This window comes from Myotis brandtii, unplaced genomic scaffold, assembly GCF_000412655.1.
Source record: "Myotis brandtii unplaced genomic scaffold, ASM41265v1 scaffold1229, whole genome shotgun sequence".
Taxonomy (NCBI): domain Eukaryota; kingdom Metazoa; phylum Chordata; class Mammalia; order Chiroptera; family Vespertilionidae; genus Myotis; species Myotis brandtii.
In genome coordinates this window covers 106,290-113,625 of record NW_005354286.1, presented here as the reverse complement: position 1 = coordinate 113,625, position 7,336 = coordinate 106,290, and the positions used below count along the sequence as shown (strand labels likewise).

The window sequence follows — 7,336 nt, the reverse complement described above, 5'->3', positions numbered from 1 at the left end:
ACCCTTTTATGTAATGATGTTTACTTTGAATTTATATTAGTTCACACAAACACTCCATCCATGCTTTTGTTCCGGCCCTCCGGTCCAGTTTAAGAACCCATTGTGGCCCTCGAGTCAAAAAGTTTGCCCACCCCTGTTATAAACCCCAGTGTGCTGAAGCAATGCAATCTAACTTATTGAGAACCTTAGCTTTTGATGTGTAATTAGCAACCTACCCAAAGGTTCTTTCATGTTCTCGGGTTTTTTACTTAGGAGTAGCTGGTTCTGCTGACACGAAATTACCCATTTTCTTCTTCCTTTTGCCCGTGGTGAGAGAAGTAAGTGCACGTGTGTTGGTGTCCGTCGGCTTCTGTCTGTCTGTAGCTCTGATCCCCCCACTAGCTGTCAGTTCGTGAGCCCCCGCCCCCCACCTCTGAGGCTGGTCAGCAGGGGGTGGCCCTGGAGCTGGCCTGCCTGTGGCTGTCATTGTTTGTTCATGTCTGTGTTCCTGGGGAAGGCGCTCATGTTATCAGCAGGTGCTTAGCGGGTGTCAGGAGTCCCATCTTGCACAATTCTCCTGGCAGCCTGCCCACCCCTGCGGCAGACTGGAGTGAAGTGATCACAGGCCCATTATGGCCACATACCGGGGACATACAGTGAAGCCAGCACACTTGATGAACCGCAGAGCCGCTGCTCTCTCTCAAGCACACGATTTATGTTTCCCTGAACTCAGGGCAGCTTCCCAGGCTCCTCGCACGGAGCGTGGAGCAGTCCAGTCCTTCGAACGCTCACGCTATGATGATGCAGCTACGAGAAGAGAAGGGAGAGACCCTCCCACATAGACGTTCTTGTGTGGTGTTTATTCCTTTGAGTTCCTGATTTGGAAGTACGAGAAAAATGCCTGTTTTCTTGGAGCACCTTCAGCTGCCTTTTCTGAAGACAGGCGAGCTGTGGCACTTTAGGAGAGGATGGCAGGGAGAGTCCATTGGCAGCCTCTGCCCTCCATCCCTGGGAGTCGTCTTCTGGGGGAGCTTCCACCTGCGTCTGGTGTCTGTACTTGCTTTGATTGTGCGGGGAGGTGGGGGTGCAACTGACACAGTCCACAGCCGCTTAACATCATCACCAGGCCAGGTCACACTGTGCTCGGCGGGCACCCCTTCAACAGCCTGTGACCTCCTGGGGCCTTTCGAGTAGCCTGGCCCACCTGGGAAGTCAAGCAGGATGTGGGGCATCTTTAAATCCAGGGCTAAAGTGCCCTGGCCAGGTGGCTCAGTTGGTTGGGCATCCTCCCATGCATCAGGAGGTTGCCAGTTCGATTCTCGGTCAGGGGCACATGCCTGGGTTGCAGGCTCGATCTCCAGTAGGGGACCTGCAGGAGGCAGACGATAGATGTTTCTCTCTATCTCTCCTCCTCCCTTTCTCTAAAAAAAAAAAATCAGTAAACTATTCTTTAAAAAAAATAAACAATAAAAATAAATAATAAACCCAGGGCTGATGCACAGCCCGGGGCGGGCATGCAAGGAAACCTTCCAGGAATCCGGGCAGGGGTGTGGGTGTAAGGACCAGGCTTTGCGTGCTGCTAAGGGAGGCCAGCTCAGGAGGGCCTGGGCTCCCTCTCACACACTTTTCCTGTGTCTGTAGCTTCCAGAGCTGATGGGCTAGAACCAGGCATGGACTCTTAATTCTTAGTCCCGTCATTTCCAGGGGATGTGATCCCAGGGACGGCCTGGCCACCTGGAGGCAGCTGTGTGGTGTGGGAGGAGGAGTTTCTGAACTAGATTTAAATCCCAGCTGCACTGCTGACTTGCCACCTGGGGCCTTCTCTGAGCCTCAGTCCCCTGGTCTGCAAAATGGGATGAAGGCCATGGTCAGGTTTGCGTGTTTGTAAGGGCTTTGGGGCGGTAGCCTGACAGGTAGTGAGCCATCCGGAAGTGATAGCTGCTGTTCTTAGTTGTGGGGTGACTGGGAGGTACAGTGGGGTCACACAAAGAGGAATGCTGGGCTTTGGAATTTGGTCTGAGTTCAAATCCTCATCTAGATGAGTGCTTATTATGATTTTACACTGGGGTTGAAACTGTGCTGCTTTCCTACTAGTCTTTGATCACAGGCAAGTCACCATACTTTTCTGAATCTTAGTTTCTTCATGTAAAATGTGGGTAAAAATAACGATCTTGCAAAACTGTTATTCCTTCTGTGTTTAGAGTGAAATGAGCATTTATAAGTGGTAGCTAGCTACTTTATAGTATTTTACTATAACTTTTTCTACTCTACTATAGAATTTCTACTATAACTCTACAGTTTGTATGTAAGATAACTTGCCTTTAATTTAAAAAGATATATGCAGCCCTGGGTTCATTGCAGCATTACTAGTAATAGCCAAGATATGGAAACAACCTAAGTACCTATCAGTAGATGAATGGATGAAGAAATATGGTACGTATATACAACGGGATATTACTCAGCAATAAAAAAATAAAATCTTACCATTTGCAACAACGTGGATGGACCTAAAGGGTATCATGCTAAGTGAAATAAGTCAGAGAGAGACAAATAACATATGATCTCACTTATATGTGGAATCTAAATAAATTTAAAAAATGAATTAACAAAACAGGAACAAACCCATAGATACGGAGAACAAGTTGACAGATACCAAAGGGGAGCGGGGAGAGGAATGGGAATTTTAAAAATTAGGATCAACTAGCAATTTCTCTTTTGGGTACATACCCAAAAGAAGTGAAAGCAGGGTCTCCATGAGACATATGCCCATTTAAAAAAAGGGGTGGAACAGGTTTTGGAATGAGATTTTCATCTCAGCTCCATTATGTGCTAACCTGGTGACTTCAGAAGTTACCTAGACTTTAGTGTGCCTCAGCTTCCCTATGGGAAAAAACCCCCACAGTAAAACAAGTGAAATTAACTTAACAATATGTTTTAATCTCCCCCACTACATATCCAAAATATTATTTCAACATATAATCAGTATAAAAAATATAACAACGTATTTTACATTCTTTTTCTTTTTGTACTAAGTCTTCACACTGCAAAACAGCTCAGTTTGGACCGTGGCCACAATATAAATGCCACCTGTGGCTTGTGGCTGGTGGCTGCCGGGCAGTGCTGGGTTGGCAGGTCTGGGATATGGGAGCTGGTTGGGATGTGCAGTCCTGGACCTTTCCTCCATAGCTGGAACCCACCTTCTTGTCCCATCGGATGCGTGAACAAACCTGCCCAGCAGCAGACTGGTGAACCTGCCCCGGGAAAGGAGGCAACACGGGGGATTTCATTATCTGTGGGTCATGTGGTGCTTCTCCACTGGACACATCTTCCTGGATAGCAAGTTACTGTGTGCCACTTTTTTAGTTATTATTTCAAAAAATCAGAAATTTTTTTTTCAATTACCATGGACATACAATATTGTATTAGTTTTAGGTTCATAGCAGAGTGGTTAGGCATTTATATAACTTACGCAGTGATCCCTCTGATAAGCCTGGTGCCCATCGGCACCATCCGTGTGCCATTTATGGAGCATCTGGTGTGGCCTGGTCCACAGAGGTTACTAGATGCTTCAGATCATACATGTTTTATAATTTTTTCAGTTACTCCACAAGCTGGTTTTCTCACTCCATTTTGCAGAGGAGGAAAGTCAGGACATGAGAGATTAAGTGCCTTATCCAAGGTCATACAGCTAGAACCAGCAGAGCTGAGGCGCAACCCTGATTTCAGACCCTGTTCTGACCTCTGCTCCTGCTGTTTCCCTAATAGGACCCAACCCATTATATTCTCTAAATTTGAGAAAAATACACAAAGAATTTAATGTGTGCATGTGTGTGTGTGTGTGTGTGTACACATATACATATATATCAGTATATATACATACACATACACATATGTATGTACACATATATATAGAAAAAAAGACTGGAAAGCTATAATTGGAGAAAAATTATGACTTTAACAACAGTTCTATCAGAAAGGATGTGTTCCCTCACTTTCTCTCTGCCTCCCTGCCCCCTGCCCCCACATAGTGGGGACCAGTTGGAATGTCTAGGGCTGACTAGTTGCCATGAGTGTTGATGGGGGAGGGGGCAGAACAGGTGGAGTTTCCTTAGAACTCAGCTGTCTGTGACGTCTTCCGTTTCCCTGGTTAGGGACCCAGAGGCAGTGGGGTGGCCAGATGGCGGCTGCGGTTGGGAAGCTGGGACTCATCTAGGGTCTTCTCTAACCTGCCTGGACTGTTTGGTGGGAAAGAAGCCAGGCTGTGCCGTGTGAGCCTCATCCTTGCCTTCCTCTCTGCCGGGGACTGGTGAGCAATGACGTGGCCCCACAGTGGGTAAAGGGCTGGGAAGGTATGTGCAGCTGGCACAGAAGGATGGGACTATTTAGGCTTGGGGGTCAGGCAGATGTGGGTTGACCTTTGACCTCGCCACTCCCTCATTTTGTGACAGTGGCAAGGCTATGGATTTCCCATTTGTAAAAGCGATTCATCACTTTAGCCTGGGCTCTTTTCATTGGACGATACAGAGGTCCACTGGCGCCAAAAGAAGGTATCGTGTGAGACCTTTCCCAACTCTGTCTTCCTCCTCCCACAGTCACTCAGATGTCAATGTCATCTTCCTCATTGGTGGGACAGGCCCCCCGCTGCCCTTGGTAGTGCAAACTGGGCACACAGCATCCTGTTACAAAAGCCTCGTTGTTAGAGGCGTGGTGGCAAACACTGCTCTTCTGCCTCTGAGAGCTCCTGACTCCATGCTAGTCTCCCGGGAGAGTAGCACGGACATTTGTCTTTATTTTTCTGCCCCATATCCAACACCCACTCCTTCGTTGTGATTAGAAAACACTCCACCTACGATGGAGGTTGGAAGGCTGGGCTGGGGGCAGCTGGGCCTCGGCTCCGCCAGTCAGATGCTCATGGGAGCTGGTGATGCTGCAGAATTCATCCTGGAGGCAGTGACAGCTGCTGCGTCAAGTTTCCACGGGTAGAGGCGGTGGCCTCAGTGCCTGAGGCTCCAGTGTCCAGTGTCCAGGTGGTGCTACAACCTGTGGCATCCTCGTGGCCTATGGTGTGAGTTGGGCCACTCAGTACACACACACACACACACATCTATATAGGATTTATTTTTCCTCTAATTGATTTCAGAGAGAAAAAGGGAGAGGGAGAGAAACATCAGTGATGAGAGAATCATTTGATTGGCTGCCTCTTGCATGCCCCCTACCGGGGATGGAGCCTGCAACCCAGGCATGTGCCCTGACTGGGAATCGAACTGTGACCTCCTGGTTCATAGGGTGATGTTCAACCACTGAGCCACAGGGGCTGGGCGAGCACTCTGTTGCTTTTTAAAGCTAAGAGTCAGACTTGTATAGACCTGTTGCTCTGTAGTTATCCTGGGTTTTATTCCTCCCCAGACCCCTGTCTGCACTGCTTCACCACCCGAGCACCCTCCCCGGGCCACAGAACTTACGAGAACCCTGAGCTGAGAACCCTGGGTTAGGTGGGTGGCAGGACCACAGGCTTCGCCGTCTCCGTTCATTGGCTGACCCAGATTCCACTCTGGAAGGCTGGTGTGGGTGGTAAAGGAACCAACAGAAGATGGGGAAGCTGGTGCCCCCAAGCCCTCTTCAGTCCCAGGGAGGCTGCCCTGGCCTGAGATCAGGCACCGGGCAGGTGGTCAGCCACGGGCCTGAAGTCTGCAGGTTGCCTGCGGTTTGATCCTGGAGCTTGGCTGGGGAGACTGGAATCTAGCACAGCAGACTAAGCAGTTAGAGCCTCGGAAAGGAGAAGTGTGCCCCCCTCTCCGGGAAATGGAGGCAGTGAGGTGAGTGCTTTGGCAGCGATTGTGTTTCTGTGGAACTCAGGGCCTTGCCCAGCCACCAGCGGGGCAGAGAGGCGCTATCTCAGCACAGCTGTGACCCATTCGATGGCGGTGTTACCCTGGTATATCCAGCTCCCCGCCCGCCCACACTTAGGGGGGCTGACGCTGACCTCTGCTGTTCTTAACTCCTTATAAGTTGCAGATATTTCCCTAGCTTAGCGTTTGCCTTTAACTTGACGATTTCTCTTTCCTTTCGCTCCGTTCTTGATCATTGTTCTCTCTGCAGGAGGTTCTGTGCCTTGACCGGAGGAGTGTGGCCCTCTCTTCAAAACCCTCTCTGGACACGCCCTCCTAGCATCCCCCGGGAAAGATGCGGCAGCTCAAAGGGAAGCCCAAGAAGGAGACGTCCAAGGACAAGAAGGAGCGAAAGCAGGCCATGCAGGAGGCCCGGCAGCAGATCACCACGGTGGTGCTGCCCACGCTGGCCGTGGTCGTGCTCCTGATTGTGGTGTTCGTGTACGTGGCCACGCGCCCCACCGTCACCGAGTGAGCCGCAGGCGGGGGAGAGCCGCGGAAACATGGCTGGCGTTGTCAGAGATTTTCCCGATGCTGAGCTCTGAGCAGGAGCACCTGTCTTCTCTGCTCTTTGACTTGATTAAAGTTTTTCCACTTTTCTTGGGAGGGAATAGGGAGCGTTTTATCAGTGAATGTGCCATACACCTTATGGTCCACTTCATGTGCCTTTCAGACTTCAAAGCAGTGTGTGTGTGTGTGTGTGTGTGTGTGTGTGTGTGTGTGTGTGTGTGTGTGTTTCTTTCTCTCTCCTAAAACCCATGTGCAGCTCCCCCTGGTGAGAGGAGGGGCGTCAGGATCATGAATGAGTTGGAATCAGTGCTCACCCCACCCCCATTGTTTCAAACATGACTCTTTTCCGACATGTGTCCACAATTTCCAAAGGGACTGTATTTCTTCTCTGTGCTTAATGTGATTTTAAAGATGTCGACTCAAAAGTGAAATATTTATTTTTCGAATAAAGGAGATAATAGCCTTTAACCACTGGATGTTTATCTGGTTTTGCTAGAGGCGGCTCCCGCTCTGGGCCTTGGCCCCTTCCCCTGCACACCTCCTCTGAGGCTTTCTCCCCGACCCCACCCCCACTTCCTGCTGTGAATCACTTCCAGGAAAATTGTGCTTTTTGACCACATCATTTTAAGACAAAGAATCTGGAGAGGGCAGCAAGGGTGTGTTAATTGGTCTGTCTCAGCAAAATAAGAGTTCTAATTGGAATGGTGCTTTTTACAGCACATAGCAAACAGCGAGGAAGAGCTGGTCCTGGAGGGGAAGGTCAGGTTGGGTTCTGTTCTGGCTGAAAGGATGCAAATTGTTGGGTGGGCCACTGAGGGTCTGATGCAGCCTGGCCATGCTGGCAGGGGGGGGTCTGTGTTGTATCCTAAAGACATGGGTAGCTCTGTCCTGATTCCTGATGGAGCAGCCCCTTTTTGGAAGTCAGATTTCCCGGACTCTGCCGAGGGCCTATTCTCCTG

At 49.7% G+C, this 7,336-nt stretch overlaps 1 long non-coding RNA gene across 3 annotated transcripts in view; it reads left to right on the top strand.

Annotated features, from left to right (window-relative positions):
• The window catches only part of LOC102239645, a 43,624-nt gene extending 36,779 nt beyond the window's left edge, over positions 1-6,845 (top strand). For all 3 annotated transcript variants that reach the window (XR_001360674.1, XR_001360673.1, XR_313169.2), the window contains exon 3: positions 6,079-6,845. This is a non-coding gene — a long non-coding RNA (uncharacterized LOC102239645). The remainder of the gene's footprint in view (positions 1-6,078) is intronic.
• The last annotated feature ends 491 nt before the right edge of the window (positions 6,846-7,336 follow it).